The sequence below is a fragment of the Sciurus vulgaris genome (assembly GCF_902686455.1).
Source record: "Sciurus vulgaris genome assembly, chromosome: 8".
NCBI lineage: Eukaryota > Metazoa > Chordata > Mammalia > Rodentia > Sciuridae > Sciurus > Sciurus vulgaris.
Window position 1 is genome coordinate 142,520,935 of NC_136468.1, and position 21,913 is coordinate 142,542,847.

At 51.3% G+C, this 21,913-nt stretch overlaps 1 long non-coding RNA gene across 1 annotated transcript; it reads right to left on the reverse strand.

The window, feature by feature from the left end:
* Positions 1 to 665: 665 nt before the first annotated feature.
* On the reverse strand, positions 666 to 21,730 carry LOC306668467. The gene is made up of 3 exons (XR_013765873.1): positions 21,560 to 21,730; positions 5,513 to 5,580; positions 666 to 2,465 (listed from the first exon to the last, which is right to left on the reverse strand). It is a non-coding gene; the product is annotated as an uncharacterized lncRNA (long non-coding RNA).
* Between the last annotated feature and the right edge of the window lie 183 nt (positions 21,731 to 21,913).

A 21,913-nucleotide genomic window follows, 5' to 3' on the forward strand; every position in this document is an offset into this window, starting at 1 on the left:
AAGCACTTTTATTGATGCCATTGCATTTTAAATCTCAGAATAATATTTCAACATGGTACTTTTCATTTATTTACAGGAACAAAGCTAGCTCAATTGAAGTGTTTAATGTATTCAATAAAATGTATTTTGAGCACCTAATGTGTTCCAGGTTCTGGGGTATCGTCATGCACGGGGCAGACAAGTTCCTGTGTTCTTGCAGCTTACGATCTAGTGAGGAGCACAGGTAATCCACCCAAACATGAATCAGCACAGAATGCAGTGGTGACGGTAGTCTCTGAGAGGTCCCTCCACGATTCTGGCCCCTGGTGTTCCCAGCTCTGTGTCACCCCCTCCACTTAAGTCAGGGTGGGCCTGGGGCTTGTTTCTCACCAATGGAGCATGATAACAGGAAGAGAGATCATTTCTGTGATGATGTTCTTTATGGAGTCCCTGTTGCCTCCTCCTCCTCCTCCTCCTCCTCCTCCTCCTCCTCCTCCTCCTCCTCCTCCTCCTCCTCCTCCCCCTCCTCCTCCTCCTCCTCCTCCCCCTTCTTCTTCAAGACTCTCTCTCCTGCAGATTCACTGTAGAGACTTTGGAGAGACTGCCCACCTGCTCTTCAGGAGATGGCACCATTTTCTACTCCCTCATTTGCACATGAGAAAGGTCTCATTCCTCCCCATCCTCCTCCACTCTTGGTATGGTTATTTTTTTTTTTTTCACTCACTCAGTTGTAGAGCATCAAGGTACACCTGGTGAAGGTGAGGGGTATGAGAGCCACCACTTCAGAGGTGCCAAGTAGTGAGCAGGGGGCCTGAGGCTTTTGGAATTTAGGGTACTGAAGTTGATGTATTAGAGCAACACTAGCTGCTATAACAAACAAAACAAAATATATTTGTGACTCGACATAACATAAATTTATTTTGTATGCTCACACCAAGGTCTGATGTGGGTGTCCCTGCATATAATGATTTAAAGATACAGTGTGGTCCATCCTGGGATCTACCACACCTGCAGGACCTCCCAATGGTCTGTGGCCAGACACTGCCCAGTGGAAGAGAGCTGAAGAAGCCCTGTTGCTTTTTGCAGTCTCCAGCCCAGAAATAGCTTGCATCTGCTCATATTGCATGAGGAAGAGCCAGCTCTCAGGCCAGGAAATATTGCCCCTGCCGATGCAGTCGCCTCCGAGGGACGACACCTCCGTGTGGAAATGCCGAGAGGTCACACACGTGTTGGTCACCTGGCCATCTCTTCCACACCCAGGCTTACCTGACATTGGCAGCATGGATGTTGACCTCAGACCCAGAAGAACCGGGCTGCTCTTGACTTCCCAATGGATCTCTCCTCGAGACCCCAAGGCTGAGCTCGCCCAGATCCACCTACATGTAGCAAATGGCTATGTTGCTTTCCCATCACACATTAGGGCTTCCTCGCCCACGTCTGCTGAGCCCCTGGGGCCTCTCGATTCTCCCCAGCAATTCTAGGGGCTTAACCATGGTTTTACTCCTCTTGATGGAACCAGTTCTTGGAGCTAAAATCTTGAACTAGCATTATTTGTTCACAGGAGAATGGGTGGACTTTGAGTCCCTGCGAGACTGGGCGTGAATTCATGGTTTGGTTGGAGCACACGGGGGAAGTTCTCCCGGATGCAGAGAATTCCAGACCTTTGAACACGTGAAGCTGCCTAACAATGGAAATAAGAGCAACTACTAACCTAGTGCTTCCCATGGGCTCTACCGGCGGTCAGTGGGCATCTCGAATATTTCTCACCAAAATGATGGATCTTTAAATCAACATCATCGACTGGAAAAACAAACCCAGCCCAATAAATTGACTTTCCCAATGTCACTTGGCCATTAGCTGAGCCAAGGTTTGAGCCAGGGCCACCTGATTTCCAAGCCATGTCTTGCTCCTCTAGACCACATCTCTTCCTCTGAGCAACCAGGCATCCTGGGAATCTTCTCAACCCACTCTGAGAACCACCAGCAAACTCTGTTTGCCCATGAACTTGTGAGGGCCAACTGGGGAAACTGAGGCCCACTTCCTCAAACTTTTTGGTGTCCCACCTGGAAGGCAGAGGGTGACTGTGGATTAAATGGGCAAATTTTTATTCCTCGAGGTAGAGGGACCGGAGTACAACAGTTGGAATGGGTGTCGGACAGGGAGGAGCGGAAACTGTCTCGAGTCACATCTCAAGGGGCTTGTGGGTGTGAACAAAGCTCTCCTGGACCTTAAAGAGTCACCACCATATCCCAGATGGAAGAAGGTCAGAACCCATGTCAATAATTGACTGACCCAATACGTCTCCAGAGGAGAAACAGACTGAGAACAGCCACCCAAAATTCACTGGAGGATGGTGAGGTCCCTGGGTTGTCCCCCTGTGGGTAGATGGTGGACTCTTCATTGACCCCAAGAGGAGTCAAAGGGAGACAGTCCTCCAGGTGCATCGATGGCTCTCTGATCCTTTAGGGGGTAAGACCCAGGTGTTCCTCCACCCGCTATATGTCCTATAAGAAAAGACAGCAGAGTGAGTGTGGATTCCGTGAAAGGTGCGTTCCCGTGCGCATGGACCTCAGCAGCCAGCGGTGGGGGGAGCACTCTGCAGAACCGTGGTAACAGCCCCCCAGCTTTGAAGGTCTGCCATGTCTCACGTACACAGCAGGCGCCTGCACGCTCCAATCATCTAACACAACACACCGTGAAGCAGGCACTGCTGCTGAATCTGCCTCAGGATGGCAGAAGCTGATGCTTCCCTCCGTGGAGGAAGCGACCACCCCAAGGTGACGCAGCCACTAAGAGGCAGAACTTAGCAGGACCCGAGCTCAGAGATGTCTGCCGCTCGAGCTCTGCCATTTCAGTTTACATTTGTGTGGGTGGGATTTTATCAAAGCCTTAGCGTTCTTGCCTGTACCCCGAAACCGGTTTGCACAAGGTAGGCACGCTGTGGTCACCCAGAGGAGAGGAATCTTGACAGATGTCAAAGCTGAAGAGAGGAAATACACGGCCTAGGTCACCAAACCCTGCTTTAATGCGGGTGGCAGGCGGGGCCCACTGAGCACCAGGCTTCCAGCCCAGGTCAATATCTGTTGTGCTACATCAACGAGAGTCTCCACTAACATTCGCTCAGACTTGGGCTCTGCATTCTTGTGAAGTCAGGCGCCAACCTCACTGCTGGTTCTTTGAAAGTGAGGTATCAGGTCCAGGGCCATACCACCCTGAACGCACCCGATCTCGTCAGAAAGTGAGGTATCAGTCGGATGTGGTGGTGCACACCTGTAATCCCAGCAGCTCTGGAGGCTGAGGCAGGAGGATCGAGAGCTCAAAGCCAGCCTCAGCAACTTAGGAGGCCCTGTCTCTAAATAAAACATATAAAACGCTGGGGATGTGGCTCAGTGGTTAAGTGACTTTGGTTCAACCCCCAGTACAGAAAAGAAAAAGAGAGAGAGAGAGAGAGAGAGAGAGAGAGAGAGAGAGAGAGAGAGAGAGAGAGGGAAGAAGAAGAAGAAGAAGGAGGGGGGAGGAGGAGGAGAAAGGGAGGGAGAAGGGGGGAGGGAGGGAGGGAGGGAGGGAAAGAAAGAGAAAGAAAGAAAGAAAGAAAGAAAGAAAGAAAGAAAGAGGAAGGAAGGAAGGAAGGAAGGAAGGAAGGAAGGAAGGAAGGAAGGAAGGAAGGAAGGAAGGAAGGAAGGAAGGAAGGAAGGAAGGAAGGAAGGAAGGAAGGAAGGAAGGAAGGAAGGAAGGAAGGAAGGAAGGAAGGAAGGAAGGAAGATGTGCCATGTATTTCCTGGATGCCGTTAATATTTTAACAAAGCAAGTTCGGTTTCCTAGAACTTTTCACATCTATCCTCGGTTTCAAAAAAAACCTCACCTGCGATTTCCTCCCACGTGGGCCTCCGGGTGGGCCTCGTCCGTCTCAGGTGTTCCCGGCTCACCCGGCTCACGCCTCCTCACTCTGCCAGAACCTTCTCCCCTCTTTTGAGCGTCTCTCATGGTGACTTCTTGCGCTTCCGTCTGCATATTTACCTTCCACCCCTCTGTCTCTTCGTTTGCTAATCCTCTCCTGAGTCTAACCAGCTATTATAATCCTCTATAAAATTCTACGTTTCAATTACATATTTCAAGTCCAGAATTTCCCTTTGATTCTTTAAAACCAAAATAGGTTTGAGTTCTCTGTGGATGTTCTACACCTTTTTGATCATTTTTAAAACAGACTAACCATTAGACTCCCTGCCAGAGAACCTTCCCCATGTGGATGCTGTGGATTTGTTTCCCCCTCTGAAAGCTTCACTGCCTTAACTGTGTGTGCGTGTGTGTGTGCGTGTGCGTGCGTGTGTGTGTGCGTGTGTGTGCGTGTGTGTGTGCGTGTGTGTGCGTGTGTGTGCGCGCGCGTGCGCTCCTGTTGTTTTTCCATCAGTGGGTCCCTCTCTACCGTGCCCCATAGATTTGGGTTGAATGGTGAACTTCGTGTGTGTCGCGTACTGGCTGAGGATGATGCCCTTCCCCGGGCCTCGAGGACAGAGACGCCAAGCTCAGGACCTCAATGGTATAGGGACCGTGTCCCAGGTTTGCCGGGCTTGTCTAATTCCGTTTCAGTGTTACTCTTAGGATTTGGCACCTGTTCCTGATCCATGGCCCTCCTGGGGTCTCGGCTGAGCATCTGGGCTGCTTCCCAGGGCCGTTCCTTCTGGCGGACGATGACTGCAACATCTGTCTCCCCAAAACACGATGGCTTCTAGTTCCCAAGCTCATCCCCCCGCCTCCCAAAGGCTACTTTCTTCTGTGTTCCTGAAAGTCTTGCTCCACCTGCGTGCAGCTCTGGAGTCGGCCCAACCCTCTAAAGGAACCACGTTCACATTGGAGGGCTCGAGTTTCTGGGGTTGACTACCACCCCCAATATGCCTCTTGGGGACCAGCCACTTTGGAAGCCCCAAGTCCATCCTGTGTCTCCCTGTCCCAGCGGGGATGCCAGTCTCTGCTCATCTCCTGCATCGTGAGTTCGCCAAGATCTTTACAGAGAGCCCTGGAAGGATTTGAAGATGTCCTCTGCACACTTCCTTCTTTCTAGCCTCAGATTCCCACCGATTCTGACTGTGTCATTATACCCCGATCCTTACAAAAGTCATTTCATTAATTTTTTGGGGGGGAAGGCCAGTTTTATTCACTTTTGGTAGAAGATTTATTTTATAACTGTATTTATTTATTTGGTGCTAGGGGTTGAAACCAGGGGTGCTCTACCACTGAGCTACATCCCCAGCCCTTTTTATTTTTTTATTTTGAGAAAGGATCTCACTAAATTGCTGAGGGTCTCACTCAGTTGCTGAGGCTGGCCTCGAACTTGCAATCCTCCTGCCTCAGCCTCCTAAATTGCTGGGATTACAGGCTTCCACTACGGTGACTGACTGGAAGGTTTATTTGAATACAAGTTACACTGGAACCAAAATTTGCACAGAACTCTTTCCCTATGGCTGGTTCAAAACAACCCCTGTATCGTAGTGGTTAGGAGCCAGGATGTTTGGATTGATTCAATTCCACCTTTGACACCTTCTACCTCTTGACCTGAGATCCATCACTGAAGTTCTCCGTGCCTCAGTTTCCTCATCTTTAAAACTGAAAGAAAAAATAATTCCTATCTCAGAGCTGTGAGGGTTAAATGGGACAATTGCCTTTAAATCACTTGGAGCATTGTCTAATATGTGGTATTTATATATATATGAGATTTTGTGATTATTTACTTAATAGATGAGAAAACCAAGACCCAACTTAATACATGCATAATTAGTGGCAGAAGCTAAAACTCAAGTTTTCTAACCCAAAGCATACAGAAAACTATCAGCATGCAGAAAACAGCCATAAGAATGTGAATTTCTTAGCACACCCATCGATATTCTTCATAAAAACCGTCAAACCCATTGATGTCCTTTTGGAAAGCAGACCATTACCAGAATGGAACATCCGATAGGTACATTTTTCTGGAAAAGAAATGAGAGAATGGTCTGGGACGGTGGAGGGAGAGCCATCTGCGCACCCTGATCAGCCAGGAGCAGCCCAAGTCACTGGGTCTATTCCCCGTTTCGTCCTGCTCTGCTCTAGGAAAGCGCTCGTTTCCCGTGCAAAGTTCACACTCAAGCCTCAACAGGGACCCCACACTCCAGGTGTGTTCTGTTCCCATTTCCTTGCAGACTCTGGAGTGACCAGCTCCCAAAATCCTCTGAAAAGGAGAAGCAGCTTCTCTCCAAGACTGTCTAAACCACTTCCCAGCTCCTCCGTCCCTCGGCCCCCTGCAGGGAATGTGGAGGTGGCCTGGCCAGAGGCTCAGTGGGTGCCAGGGACATTCTGGCACTGCTCAGCTCACTCCTGGGTCCTGGGAAAACGATGGAACTCCCCAGCACAATCAATGCCCTGTTGTCAGTGCAGAGACAATAAAACCCACTTCCCCGGAGCCAGGGGGATTAATTACTTGCAGGTTTATTAAGCGCTTTGAAGATGAATGTGTGAAGTGCTGGCTTTTCCCCTCCCTGCCTTCAGGTTTCCCTACGCAGGACGAGAAGTCAGCAGGAGCCAAGCCCCAGCTCGCGGGGGAAGTGCAGGGCTGAGCCGCACGTTAACTCTCACTCACCCCAGTTTCACTGCGCAGCACTAGGGATGGAGCACGTTGGCAGTGGATCTCACCTGAATTCCCTGCAGGAGACGGGTGGGACCCTCACAGGAGCCATTGCGTGCCTTCATTCAGGGATCCGGACAGTGTGTACCAAACACCTTCCATGTGCTGGGGACTCTCTGGGGCACTAAGATCACAGCAGTAGACAAAACAGCAACATTTCCTTCATTAGGGAATTGATATTCCACTGGGAGGTGAGGAAGGACACACGGGTTTTACACGCTCACAATGTAGGGTAAAGAGTGCTCGGAAGGGAAATAATCAGGAAGGCAGGTAGAAAGCTGAGGGGGTGGGGAGGAGTCCCAGCAGATGAAGGTGATCAGATGGGGCAGCATTTGAGTAAGAACTGGGAAGGAGGCTAGAAGCCACGAGGATCTGTAATGGCAGAGTTGTCCTGGAAGAGGAAACGTCATGTGTGAAGGCCCGAGGCAGCCTCTGACGGAGAGAGCAGCATGGAAGTCAGGGTCCCTAGAGCAGAGGAATCTAGGAGAAGAGCAAGGGAGATGAATGGGATGGGAGACAGTGGGAAAGGGAGCTTACAAGTCAGAGGAACCCATTAACACTTCGGCTTTCCTTCGAGCATCTTATAAACCTACTGGCGACGGGTGAGTGGGTGGGTGGGTGGATGACAAGTGAGTGGCTATTTGGATGGATGGATGGATGGATGGATGGATGGATGGATGGATGGATGGATGGATGGACTGATGATTGAAAGGGCGGATGGGGAGATGAATAGTAGAGACACGGATGGATAGATGGATGGGTGCATAGATTGATGAATGGATGGATGGTTGGAGAGACGGATAGATGGATGGAGAAATGGATGGATGATGGTCGGATTTTTCAGCACATTCAATATTCTTAGTTGAAACTACTGACTCTAAAGGAGGTCAAAAATTAGTATTTGGGACACTGAGTAACTCACAGAATCCCCAAGAGATCTTTGAGTGGAGAAGTGACGTGGCTTCACTGACACTCTGTGGTGGGTGCCTTTTATTTGACTCTCCAGAACTATTTTTCATTCTTCTCTGTCCCATTCCTGTCCCAGGAGGGTGATCTGTACGACCTAGTCCATTGTTTTTTCTTGCTCTGGTAGAAGATCAGAGAGGGAAGAGCATGGTGACAAGGTATCCAGTCCCCAGTTCCACCACAGGTTGACTGTGTCCCTCTAGCGAAGGCCACAGCTGGCCAGGAGACCTCCAAACTCTAAAAACTGCTTCCTCCTCTCGCCCTCAGGACTGGAATATTCCCAGCCCCGCTGGAACTGTGCCATTCCTTTTCCTGAACACAGCTCCCACTTTTGTTAATAGTTCCTCTATGAAATTCCTCGAATTCCTAGATTTTAATGTGTCGTGTGTTTCTTGCTGTTTCCTGCTTCTGTTGATTTTTTCTCCTTTGTATATGCCCAGTTATGAACTCAATGCCTTTGATGTTGGAGGAATGGATGGATGAATTATAGATGAAAGAGTAAATGGATGTTTAAATGGATAGATGTTCTGGATGGATGGATGTGTGCATGGATAGATGGATGGGTGGGTGGATGGAAGGATGCATAGATGATGGATGGATGGACAGATGGATGGATAGATACATGGGTGGATGGATGGACGGATGGATGGATAGGTACATGGGTGGATGGATGGACGGATGGATGGATAGGTACATGGGTGGATGGATGGACGGATGGATGGATAGATACATGGGTGGATGGATGGACGGATGGATGGATAGATACATGGGTGGATGGATGGGTGGGTAGATGGATGGGTGGATGGATGGCATGGATGGGTAGATGGATGGGTGGATGGATCATGGGTGGGTGGGTGGATGGGTGGATGGGTGGGTAGATGGATGGGTGGATGGGTGCATGGGTGGGTAGATGGATGGGTGGATGGGTGCATGGGTGGGTAGATGGATGGGTGGATGGGTGCATGGGTGGGTAGATGGATGGGTGGATGGATGCATGGGTGGATGGGTGCATGGGTGCATGGGTGGGTAGATGGATGGGTGGATGGGTGCATGGGTGGGTAGATGGATGGGTGGATGGGTGATTGGTTTTGATAGAGCAGTCAGGATCCTTGGTTGCATCCAACCAACCCTAACTGAGGCAAAAAATAAATGTCTGGATACCTGGTGGCTCACAGAACCGCTAAGAAGGATAGCAGACAAGAAGTGGGAGAAGTTAGGTAACTGAAACAGGGCATGAACACAGCACTGGCCCAGGTCAGGGGCCCCAGTCCCCATCACCACTGCCCACTGCTCCTGAAATAAATGCTAAGTGGCTTCAATGTCACTCAAATGATCAGGGTCTCTGGGTCAAGAACATATACTTGGCCCTGTAGTAATCCCTTGGCATATCCTAGCTTCCAGAGATCAGAGAGTATGAGCCCGCTTCCTGGCTTATAAGAGGTGAGGGAATACCTGGCTCCTGTTTGGCAATTTCCCTCACATAAGGAAGATATTTAGATGTTGAAAAGAAAAGAAAAAAGGACACACACACACACGCACACACACACACACACGCACACACACACACACACAAAGAAATACAAGGCCACCAAAGGTAAGCTTATTAATAACTTTGGGAACAAATAGACTTTTGAGGAAGATATGACAGTATTATAAGACTGGTTCCTTCTCTTGGTGAGCTCTCTTACAGATGCAAGAAAAGCACAAGAAATGGCCATTAAAGATCAAATAAAACCAGCCAGGCATGGTGGCACATGCTTGTAATTGGAGTGACTCAGGAGGCTAGGGCAAGAGAATCCCAAGCTTAAGGCCAGTCTCAGCAACTTAGCAGGACCCTGTCTCACAATAAAAAATAAATAAACAGGGCTGGGGACGCAGCTCACTGGCAAAGCCCACCAGGGTTGGATCGCCAGTATGGAAGAAAAAATCCACACACGCACAGTCCTGTTAAGTTTCAGAGCTGTGTCAACACTGAGTTCTATCCATCCCACTTTGGAAAAATAGCCACTTAACAAAAATTAAACACAGGCTCTTCACTACAAGACTTCTTCAGAGCGTTAAAGCACAGTTGATTTTTGTCCCTCTTCAATAAGAACATAGAAGATGCCCCACTTCCCCAAAATATTAGACCTGCCTCCCTTCTCATTTTTTAAATGGAGTATCCGTCAGAATAAACCTATGCTTTAGAAAAACTAATGATAATCCATTCACCCATTTTATAGGTGGAGAAATTGAGACCAAGAGAGGGAACAGGAACCTATCTAAGCTCATACATCAAGCAGAGACGGGGACAAAATCAGGAATCCCATCTCTTCCCAACATGCTTCACAGTAAGGAGCCCATTGCTAAATGACTGGAGCTCAGCTCCAAAAACTAAGAGGCAAAGACAGCTTTTAATCATCCTTAGGTGCTTATGGATGAAGTGCCTGAGAAATCACAAAAAAATATTTATTTAAAAACAGTGGAAGTTGGGAAAGTGTCCGGCCATCTTTTCTTGCATATAGAAATGGCTAAGCACTGGAGGGAAGTGTGGCCCTTCACTTGGGTGGCTTGATCAGTCTCCTGAAACCTGGAGCTGTGTCATTGGAGAAGTCCATCTCCGTCCCCTGTCATCAACCATTCCCAACGTCGTGGCCAGAGCTCAGAGCCTCAGCCTCTGACCCCTGAACACTATGCAGGGCCAAGGCCATGACATCAGTCCTGGCCCAAAGGCCTTGCTGGGGTTCAAGCGTGACTCTGCCATGCCACATCACCTCCAGGGAAAGGCAGCCTCCTTACTGGAGGACAGGGACCTGACAGAGATGGCTGCCCACACCCGCTGCCCAGCCGGGGAGCCTCTCTCATGCGATCAGACGGGGGGCGTCTGCTGGTCTCCATCTCCTTTCAGATCTCCCTTCAGCCTGTGGCTCTGCCCAGAACGCACACTCCCGGCTGCGTCTGGAGATCTCCACGTGGCTCAACGTCTCTCTGACCTGCCGTCTCCTCCTCTAGGCTTTCCCACGGTTGGTGGGTCAGCTGGCAGCAGAACCCACGTTACATTTACTCATTCCTGAATCCAGGGACTCGTGTGCTGTGTGCTGGTCACCGTTCCAGAGAGACGCACGTGGACAGGAGCAACGAGGTTCCCCGCCCCAGAGGGGAAGGAGACCCATCCACAGGTGAGCAGGGAAACGGGATGCTTCCATTTCAAAGAAAAAAACAAAGACCTCAGCAATCAGCAAGCACAATCTGGCTGTCCAAACACGTCCCCAGAGACTCCCGGGGCACCTCACAACAGGGAGGCTGGGCCTCAGAAGAGCTGACTTGAGCACTAGACTCGGGTTCCGCTTGTGACAGAGCCCAGGGCCGGTCCCTTGGCTCCTTTGATGCCGCAGATCTTCCTCTAGGGCAGAAAATATCAAGGTTAATAAGGTGGCTGATAAACCAACCGCGGGCTGGGTGGAGTGAGGGCCGGGACTGTAATTACGAAGCTCTGCCTGTTGCCAGGATCAAAGGTCATTTATGAAGGAATTAGTGCCACCAGGGCGGAGGCGGAGCCAGGGGCTGGAGAAGGCCTGGGGATCCCTCTACATGAAAGTGGCACTTGGAAGGGAAGTCATGAGTCACCCACACAGTCATTAGCCCTCCGGTGACCAGCTCGCCGGGCCCTCACTAGAACGTGGCTCGTAAAAGCACCTGCGCTGTACCCTGCAGAAGATCCCATGTGATCCCCAAGTGCAAACGTCCCGGCTGCGCTCCGAGGAGCCCCCCACACCAGGGCTTCGGTCCCTGCCGCGTACCAAGCATGCCCCACACGCCGGCTGCAGCGCGGAGCTCACGGGTCAAGAAGCGAGGCCCCGGGACGGTTAAGCCACGGCCGCAGCTTCTACGGAGGCAGGATTCAGCCCCAGCTCTCCCCAGGCCTCTGACCCCTGTTCCCATCACCCCTGAATGTCCCAGTGCCCCAGATTATCAGGCCACCACTGAGCTCAAGAAAGGAAAGAAAGACCACCGCTCAGGAATCTGGCCCTCATCTCTTCCTGGATGCCCCTGCTCCCGCCAAGGGCGTCGTCTCCTTTGTGGCTACAAGAACCTTCTGGATTCTGTCAGCTGGAGAGACGTGCATCTTCCTCGGGGCCACCATGGGGTGGGATTTTACCGACCCTCGGAGGGACGGCACCGTAAGACTGGCTGACGGGTGGAAAGAAGCTGCGTCTTGGCAGAGATCCGGGAAACACTGTGGGTTTTCCTCCAGCTGTGACTCTTCTCAACTACACTGGCCACTTGTCCCAGGGCTGCCAGGTCTATGGGGACATTCCACAGTGAGAGTCACGCCTACCTGGGATTGCAGACGCAACCTCCCGATCTGACGTCTCCTAGCTGGGGTCCCCGTCTGTAGCAGGGAAACGACCGAATTCCTTACGATCAAGAGCATGAGAAAATAATTAGCTTTCTCTTTTTTCTTTTTTTTTTTTTTTTTAATCGGTTCTTTTTAGTTATACACGACACTAGGATTCATTTTGCCATAATGATAAAAGCGTGGAATATAATTTGTTCTAATTCAGTCCCCAGTACTTCCTCTTTCCGGCCCCTCTTTACTCATTTTCCTCCCTCTACTGATTTCTCTGCTATTGACTTATTGTATTATATTATTATTATCTTGTGGATATAGATGATGGTGAGATGCACTGTGGTATATTCATATATGTACATAAGAAAGTCGGGTCAGATTCATTTCCCTGCCCCATCTCTCCTCCCTTCCCTTCATTCCCCTGGTCTACTTCACTGATCTTTCTTCTATCCTTTTTTTTAATCCTCCCCTTTATTGTGGATCAGCTTCTGCACATCAGAGAAAACATTTCACCTTTGACTTTTGGGGACTGGCTCTTTTCACATAGCATGATAGTCTCCAGTTCCATCCATTTACCGGCAAAAGTCATTAAGTCATTCTTCTTTATGGCTGAGTACTATTCCATTGTGTATATGTACCACATTTTCTTTATCCATTCATCTGCTGAAGGGCAGCTAAGTTGGCTCTATAGCTTAGCTGCTGTGAATTGTGCTGCTATAAACATCGATGTGGCTGTGTCGCTGCAGCATGCTGATTTAACTCCTTTGGATATATTCCGAGGAGTGGGATAGCTGGGTCATGGGGTGATTCCATTCCTAGTTTTTTGAGTAATTGCCACACTGCTTTCCAGAGTTGTGACAAGTTAGACCTCAGCCAGGGTTTTAGTGGTTCAATAATTGATGCAGTAAATGGTCACTGAGTACCTGTAACAGGTCTGGTGGTGCATCTGACCCTGGAGAGAAGCCAGGGGTTAGACCTCTGTGTGTATCTATGTGCAGAAGAACCTGAGCTTCTTTCAGATTCACCAAGAGTTCTGTGACCCAAATTTAAAAGGTGCAGTGCTGTGACCTTATGAGATGAGCAAATGTTTCTATATCTTGGAGGAGGTTGTAAGAGGAGCATTTTTGCCAGTGACCCACGCCTGTAAACCCAGGGGCTCCAGAGGCTGAGACAGGAGGATGGCAAGTTCAAGGCCAGCCTCAGCAATTCAGAAAGGCTCTAGGCAGCTTAGTGAGACCCTGTTTTAAAATAAAAGACAAAAGCTTTGGAGTGTAGCTCAGTGGTGAAGCACCTCTTTGTTCCATCCCCAGTACCCCGTCTCCCAAAAGAGTATAGCACATTTGACTTTAATCCTCCAGCTCGCAGTGTCTGGGTCCCCATCCAGTCACTGTGTGTTTAAACAAGGTCACCTCGCTTCCTTGTGACCCACAGGTGTTACGAGGGCCTGGGCCAGCCTCCTCCTGGCTCTTTCTCTCCATCTATAAAATGGCATTAATGATAGCCCCCACGAGCGGTGTCGGATTAATGAGCTGACAAGACCGAGCTGCTTGGAGATCTCTGCAAAAGGGTGGGGCCGGGACCTGCGGGCCGCCTGCGAGAGCGTGGGCCCTCCTGCTCCGCGGAGCCCCTGAGGTAGCAAAGGACAGGCTACGTGCCCCCCCAGGGGTGCAGCCGGCACAGGCGTTGGAGAGGGGCGAGATCCCAGAGTCACAGGCCACATGGGACGACGGGGCCACGCACACGCTTTACCTCCGGGTCACTGGGTCCAGCGCAGCCTGGCAGATCTCAACTGCAAGTTACCGCCATCTGCTCCATGACCTCAATCCATTTGCTACCATGCACATTGAAACTGGCGGCCCCAGCGGGCAGGCTGGCACCGACCAAGGCTGGAAATGGGTCACTCTCATGAGCCCCAAGGCCTGGCCCGAGCCCCGGAGCAGGGAGTGGGTAAGCAGAGAGGGCCCGGGAACCACCTAAAAGAGGAGCTGTGTGCGTCCTGTGGGTGCACGTCACCCTCTGAGAAGCTTCCAGACTCTCCACTGCTCCTTAGCTCAGGGTCCCAGCAGGCCACCCCTCTTGCATTTCCATGTGACACCCCCAATCACGGGTACTGCAGATAAACCAGAGCAGAGCATCATGGTCGGTCCCCCGTAGTAACAGCTGCTTACTAAGAACGCCAGTATGCCCAGCCAGGTGCAGTGGCGCGGGCCTGTGATCCCAGCTACCTGGGAGGCTGAGCAGGAGGGTCACGTCCTGGAGGCCATCCTGGGCGACTTCGCCAGACCCCGTCTCAAAAGAAAAAATTTAGGGGTCTGGGGAGATAGCTCAGTCGGTAGAGTGCTTGCCTTGCAAGCACAAGGCCCTGGGTTCGATCCCCAGCACCTGGGACCAACCCCCTGGATGGAAAAAAACGAAAAATGTCGTGGAACTGGACAGAGGTGACTTCTGCACAGCGATGTGGTCCACCTGACCCAGTCCACGGTGCACCTCAGAGTGGTTAATACGGATTTTGCTGTAGGCTTAAAACTGCTCTAGAAAATGAAGTCAAATAAATGGTTAAAATGTGAACACACTACAACTCATAAGAGATGCCCTCTCAAAGGAAAAGTGGACGTTTCCTTGGGACCCAGCGAGTCCTCTTTTCCATGTCTGTCTAGAGAGAGTTCCGCCTGTCCCCACGGGGAGACAGGATGGGGGGCTGTCTGTACTAAGGAACAACTGGAAACCTCCATTGGGGAACAGCTACCAAATGAGGGGTGTTCCTTGGATGGAGTGCTAGACAGCCCAGAAAAAGCCATAGAGCTCTGTCACCCCTATGGAAAGGTCTGCTAGGAATGTGGGTAAGCAACAAAACAAAACAAAATAAACTAAAATGGGTGGCAGACTTGTACATACAGTGTGGATCGACTCACGCAAAAGAGACGCCGGGTGCTTTCAGTGCGTGCGTCCATGTGTCTGGGGTTGCGTGTGGCGCGTCCACACATGCGCTGTCAGTTCTGCTAGGGCGCTTGTTTTGAAAACATGAATTTCGTGCCACTGTGATTGATCCCTGAGGGACCCACTTGAGCATGACTGAGTTCCGTGTTTGCTTCTGCCGCTGCTGCCCAGGAGCAGGAAGCTGCACCCAGCTGAGGAGCAGCAAGTACGCAAACACCTCGGCTTCTTCCAGCTGCCGCCGCTGGCCACACCTCCCGGGAGCCACCCTCCTCCACACCTGGTGCGACAGACCACCGTTTGATTGCAGGCGACCACTGTCCGCAAGAACTCACAGGCAGCAGCTTCTCTGGCATCACCTCCGTGAGCCAACCCAGGACTTCCTAAAACAAAGTGCCCTTTGGGTTCTTGTTTGTTTGTTTTTGTATTTGTTTTTAGCACCGGGGACTGAAACCAGAATTGCTTTGCCGCTGAGCCACATCCCCTGCCCTTTTAATTTTATTTTTTTATTTTGAGACAGGATCTTGCTAAGTTGCTTAGGGCCTAAGTTGCTGAGGCTGGCCTCGAACTTTCGATCCTCCTGTCCCAGCCTCCTCAGTGGATCAAAGGCATGCCCCATGCTTATTAAAGTATTTGCATAGGTCTTAACCATTTACGGGGTATAAAATTCTATCATTTCCATTACCTTCCGATGTTTTGTGTGTCACCAATGAAGGTTTTAAGTGTGGCTCTGGCCTTATTCTTCCCATGGGGCTTTCAAAGCCCCGCCCCACTCATTTTAGTTATTACATCGGGAAGGACTATCTGCACATTTTCTCTAGGTTCATTCTATATTCTCATGCACAGCACACCCAGGAATAGCCCGATAGTCCAAATTCTAGAGAAAAGCTGTACCCCCAGGAGAACGTGATACCCGCGGGCTGACATGCTTAGTGCGCCCTTTGGGTTGGGTGGCTGATTGATTGGCGAGGGCACGGTGCCCCACCCAGAGGCCTAATAGGAGCCCAGAGTCAGGAGGGCGCCATAAATAACACGTTAACGACATGGCTGTTCCCCGGCCCAGGAATGCGGCGGCTCGGCCTTGCTCTGCGCCTTTGAATGCGCCATGAAACCAGATCCCGCCTGTCCTCCACCCAGGAGGTGCCCGGAAAATCCACAAGCAGCCGCAGTGGGAGAATCATGGAGACCGAGGGCTGCAGGACGGCCCCATCCGTTGGCCACCCGCAGATGCCCCCGTGCCCCTGCCAGCTGCTCCTGGAGAGGGGCCCGGGGATGAAATAGCACCGCTGCGTGCGCGCCGCGGGGCCCCAGGACAGTTCTGGCAGGCCTGTGTGGGAAGCTTGCACAACACCTGCCTCTGGGGTGCGCGGGGGCTGACCCTCTGCAAGGGCCTCCCTTCCCCGGGGCCCTACGTGATCCGCGGACGTGCCCTGGGCCCCGGCCACCGTTTTCAGCAGCAATCAGCGTAATGGCCCGCATCTGCTCTCTGATGAGGGGGTGGGTCCAGGGACCGTGCTTCCAGGGCCTGTGCAAAGCCAGAGGAAGGAAAGGCGGCTCTAGCTGGCTCGTCCCTGCCAAGGGGACTGGAGAGCCCTGTGCCCTCGCCCAGGAACATCCTTCCCTCCCGGCCCACCCGCCTACAGCAGCCTCCGAGATCCAGCCGGGTGGCTTTCACCCGGAGCCTCGCCTGACCCCGGCTCTCCCACCTCCGCCGGGCCCAGCTCACTTCTCGGCCTAGCGTGGGTTCCCGGAAGGATGGGAAGCCAGACCAGGCCTTCTCCACATGGGGCAGCCGAGAGGGGGGGACCCAAGGACCCTCGACCCAGGAGAGACCTCAGAGGGCATTTCTTGAGCATCTGATGAAAATCTGGGGACACCTTAACTGCACCCGCTTCCGGCACACGCAGGCCTCAAGGAGTTCAACGCAGAGTGAGCGTGGGGTCTAGTGATTCCATGCCTAGGGACCTGCCCAGAGAAATAAGAACACATCCGGGGGCTGGGGAGGTAGCTCAGGGGTGGGGTGCTTGCCTGGCATACCTGGGGAGGCCCTGGGTTCAGGCCCAGCACCCCCACCACACACACGTCAAGTAATGTGGCCACAGATGTCGACCACAGCACCATGTACGGTACCCCCAAAGTGGAAACAGCTCAGGTATTCATCAGAAGCCAAAGGAATGCACACAGCGTGCTATGTCCACACAACACTTCGAGTGTGTAAGTGCCACTGAGCTACGTGCTTCTAAAAGGCTGAGTTTTATGTTGAATGATTCTCACGGGGAGAAAAGAAAACATTCCACTATTTCAAATCCATCTCTCGATCTTCCTAGACCCCCAAATGAAGACCCCAAAGTAACAGCTTTCTTTTCTTTCATGGTCAGAAAAATGAAGAGCTGTTTCCCGGACAGGAAACAGAAGTGACCTCCATTTATAGATCTGGAGCTAGAGCTGGGGTCCCGGGTTCCCTGGACTTCCTGTCCAGGAGTGATCGTTTGTTTGTTTGTTTGTTTGTTTGTTTGCAGTGCTGGGGATTAAACTCAGGGTCTCACACATGCCAGGCAAATGCTCTACCATGGAGCTGAACTGCAGCCCTTTTTACTTTATTTTGAGACAGGGTCTGACTAAGTTGACCTGACCGGCCTCAGACTTGAGATCCTCCTGCCTCAGCCTCCCAAGTAGCTGGAATTACGGGTGTGTATCACTATTTCCGGCTCCTTTGTTCTTTTGACCCCTCTCCATGACACTTCTCAGGTCCTGTTCTACTTCCAGCCAGATGTGTCCCCTGCACATCTCCCTCCTTCTGAACCCATGTCCCCCCGTAGACAAAATCAGAGGCCCCAGCAAGACTGGATCCCTATTCTGACTTATGGTAGTACCTGGGTGAACATTCATTTCTATTCTAATAGTTATTCTATTTTAAAATGCACTAGAAAAAAATACAATGAGCAAATCCAGCTTTCAGTAATAAAGACCCAAGGGTATGAACATAACTGTCATCCTTTTAAAGTTTTTTCTTTCATTCTTGTTTTTTCTCCCAAAATAATTCTTGCACTGGTCACTCAAAAGCCAGAGGGATCTGTGCTTATCTTTCCTTGGTGAGGGAAAACTCAGGCATGCACACCTTAAAATAGACGTTTATTTAGTCTTACGTGAGTCCATTTAGAGGAAAATCCTAAGCGAATGGGCCTCCAGGTGGTGTGATCATGGAAAAAGGAGTTGAGGAACGTGACCAGCTGAAGTTCAGGGCTGGCTGACTGGCAGCTGTGACATTCTGTGACCCCATGACACGCTCTGAGCTTCCCCAGCTCCTGGCATGGCTATTTAGCGCTCTAGCCTAAAACACACCACAGGCAACTGGCCACCAGGCAGGTGGGACTGGCCAAGGCCCCTCCCTGGGAAATACGGAGAACCCACTCCACACGGCTGTGGATCAGCACCCTTGGGCCCCGTCACCATGGGCCCGCCCCTGTCCCCAGGAGTCCCCTCCACCCGCCAGGTTCCCCCCTACCTCCCAGGACACCTGTGCTGTGACACCACCCGCCAGGGCCCAGCCAGTGCCCCGCTGGGCTTTGGGAAGGATGTAGATGTCACCTCGAAGTGCCTACATTTAAACCGGGCCCCCAAAAGTCCTTAATTGAAACCCAGGGGCATACCTCTCCGATGGCGGAATCTGAGGCCCTGTGACAGGTGGCAGGGGGAGACATTTTTGGGCGGCAGGGGACTTGCCAACATCTTGTGAGCGAGCACACCCCCAAGGCAGCTGCCGAGTCCCACATTTGGAGAGGCACGTGGTTCCTTTTCTGGGTAAATTCATGACGGGGGTGGACAAGTTCAGCCAGTAGCGCCTGCGACCAGTTCCTGGAGGCTGCCGAGTTATCCTGACACATTCTCCACTGAGTTCCACCAAGAGCTCAGAGTTAGCCGAATAAAGGCGGGTTTTGGAGCCAGACAGAGCTAGGTTGAGGCCAGCCTGTTGCTTACCAGCTGCGTGAACATGGGTGAGCTTCATCGCCTCTCTGGGCCCAGGCTACTTCCCTTCAAGTTGGAATGAATAACTCCAACCATACCAACTACCCAGCACGGTTCTGGTTGGGAATGCCCTTGATACATACTAGTGGGTACTAGCAGCAACTTTTTTTCTCTCTTTTTTTTTTTTGTACTGGGATTGACCCCAGGGGCACTTTACCACTGAGCTACATCCACCAACCTTTTTATTTTATTTTTAACTTTGAGGCAGGGTCTCACTAAATTGCTTATGACCTTGTAAGGTAGCGGAGGCTGGCCTTGAACTTGTAATCCTCCTTCCTCAGCCTCCTGAGTTGCTGGGATGACAGGCATGTACCTCCATGCCCAGCCAGGGATTTCTTTGAAGGAAAATGTGAATTCTCTTTTAAACATAACCCATCAAACTAGAGCTTGGAAACTAAAAGAAATCACCCAACAAAATATAATCTCTGTGTGTGTGTGGTGGGGGCAAGGGACAGAAAAATGAATGGACTAGGAAAGAGAGGAAAGCTTTCCAAAAACATTTGCATCCTTTTGATTACTGAACCAGGTAACATTATTGCTTACTCTAAAATTACCTTTAAACTAGATGCAGCAACATACACCTGTAATCCCAGAGACTCTGGAGGCCGAGGCAGGAGGATCACAAGTTTGAGGCCAGCCTCAGCCATTTAGCAAGACCCTTTCTCAAGATTTAAAAAAAAAAAAAAAAAAGGACTGGGGATAGAGATCAGGGATAAAGTGCTTCTGGGTTCAATCCCCAAAACCAAAAATTAAATAAAAGTTACATTTGGACTACATGTCATGGAGGAGAGTAAACTAACGCTAACCTCGGTTCTCTCCCTGACCACACACATTTTCTTGCACCTTCTTTAATGACTGTTGGTCAAGGACCTAAGTGGAGGGGCAGAAAGGAGGGCAAATTTAGAACAGCCTGTCAGCCTTAGCAACTGTTTCCCAGTCGCTAATTAAGTTAACCCGGGTGGGTTTTTTTTTTCCTTTCCTTCCTGATTTCTTCCTACAGAACCAACGGGGACACCAAAGGCCGCGGAGAAGGCCCCAGAGGAGGGGAACCCCATCCCCCCCCGCCACCGCACAAGTAACAAAAAGGCTCTTGCCTTCTGTGGACCCCACCGGGCTGCACGGGGGCAATGGATCTGCTTCCTGCGGCTTCCGGGCCCCTCCCTTCTCCACCCCCTCCAGGTCTGGGGACTTGGATATGTCATAACATTGTGTCTGTTTATCTGAACGATTTCCACCCAAAACGCTTGTTTGTTCAACCAGACTGACATGTTGATATAGCTCCTGACAGCTGACGGACTCCGACTGAAATAAAATATAAAGTAAACACATTTGCATACAGTGTATACACCGCCCGCCCAAGAGGCGGGGAAATAAGGAGATTGGAATCGGAATTTCTTATCTTCCATCACCCCCACCCCCCCGAAGTCCCTCTCATTTTTTAATTTTATTTTATTATCATTATTATTATTTTTTTTACCCAGTTCTCGGCTCCTGGAAGGCCTCAGGAGTTAAAGGATCGGCCCACACTGGGGTTCTAGAAACTTCCTTTCTAGTTTCTACCTGATCTTCTCCTCTCCTGGACTGCCACATTTCATAGCCTGAGGAACTTTCTGGGATGAGATCTGAGCTGCAGCCGAGGGAAGCCAAACAGAAGTTATGTACTTGGGCGGATCCCAGCCCTCCAGGAGCCTGTTTTAGAGACAAGAGGGAGTTACCGTAACACTGCTCTCCTGGGGCTTCTCAAGCTCAGGCCTTCCTGAGCTCAGATACACTGAGCCTTCCTTACCTAGTCCCCGCTGTCCTTAGGAACCTGAAGGCCGATTCCTCGTGGCTTCTGTGTCCAGAAAGCAGCACCAGAAAGTCCCAGAGAGCAAATGCCCCCGAGCTACCCGTGGCAGGCAGCTCTGCTTCTCACCCAGCCCCACACGGCCTCAGAGTCCTACTCAACCCCGCCTTCCCAGCCGCTGCGACACATGGATTAGCCTTGGCTCTCCAGAAGGCCCCATCCATTTCCAAATGCTCCTTGAGTCCAGCGCTTCTCAAAGTGAGGTCCCTGGAAAAGTGATCTTAGGGAGGTCTAGGGGGATCCAAGACTCTGCATTCCCCCGGAGCTCCCTGGGGGTCAACGCTGCTGGTCCGAGGACCACACTTTGAATATCCAGGTTGTCGAGCCCCTTGAAGCTGCTCTGCCTGGACGCAGCCAACCTCTGGGATGCCCGCGTGCAGCCTGGCTTTTGTTCTTGGACAGAAAGACCCGAGACCAACAAACGGGGCCTGACTCATCTGCCTAGCCCTGGGTCCATTTAAAACACGTATTTCCATAACCCGTAAAGAATCTGAGTACAGACGCACAGCATTTGCCTAGAGAAACCTGAACCCATGGAAGGGGCCACAGAGAAACTCAGACAAATACATTTGCATACAGTTGACAGGCCTTTCCCAGGCCCAATCGGCCTCCAGGTGAGCAGGGCCACGAGGCTCCCCCTCACCAGCCGGGCTGCGTCCCACTGAGCCCATCCCAGGCATCACAGGTGGCCAAGAGCCGCTCTCAGTCACCGCCTGGCTGAAAACCTCTCCTCTAGGGCAGGGGTGACCGGGCAGCCCTGGACTCTCTGAGCCCCGTGGGAGAAGGAGGCAGAGAAGGGAGGATAACGGAGGAGTGAGGCTACCTTCAATCACCGGCCAGAAGATGCATCAAAGTGCGCAGTGCCTTGCATACCCCAGGCCTTCTCCCTTGCTCCTGAGCCCTAAACGCCTTTCCCGCTCTTTGAAATCCTGAGACAAAAATCAGCATCTCCTCCTCATCATGTATCCCAAAGCTGGGTCCTCATCCTCGACGCCAATCCGATGACGCAGACAAGGTCTTGAGAAAAAGGTAAATGTTTTACTGTTTTGCTAGCAAAGAGCAGCCCAGCGGACTCTGGTCCCAGAGCCTGCGATTCTGCTCATGACAGGGAACAGGGGGCTTTTAAAAAGGTGATTTAGAGAAAATGAGATTAGGGAGGAGAGATCAGGAAGAACAG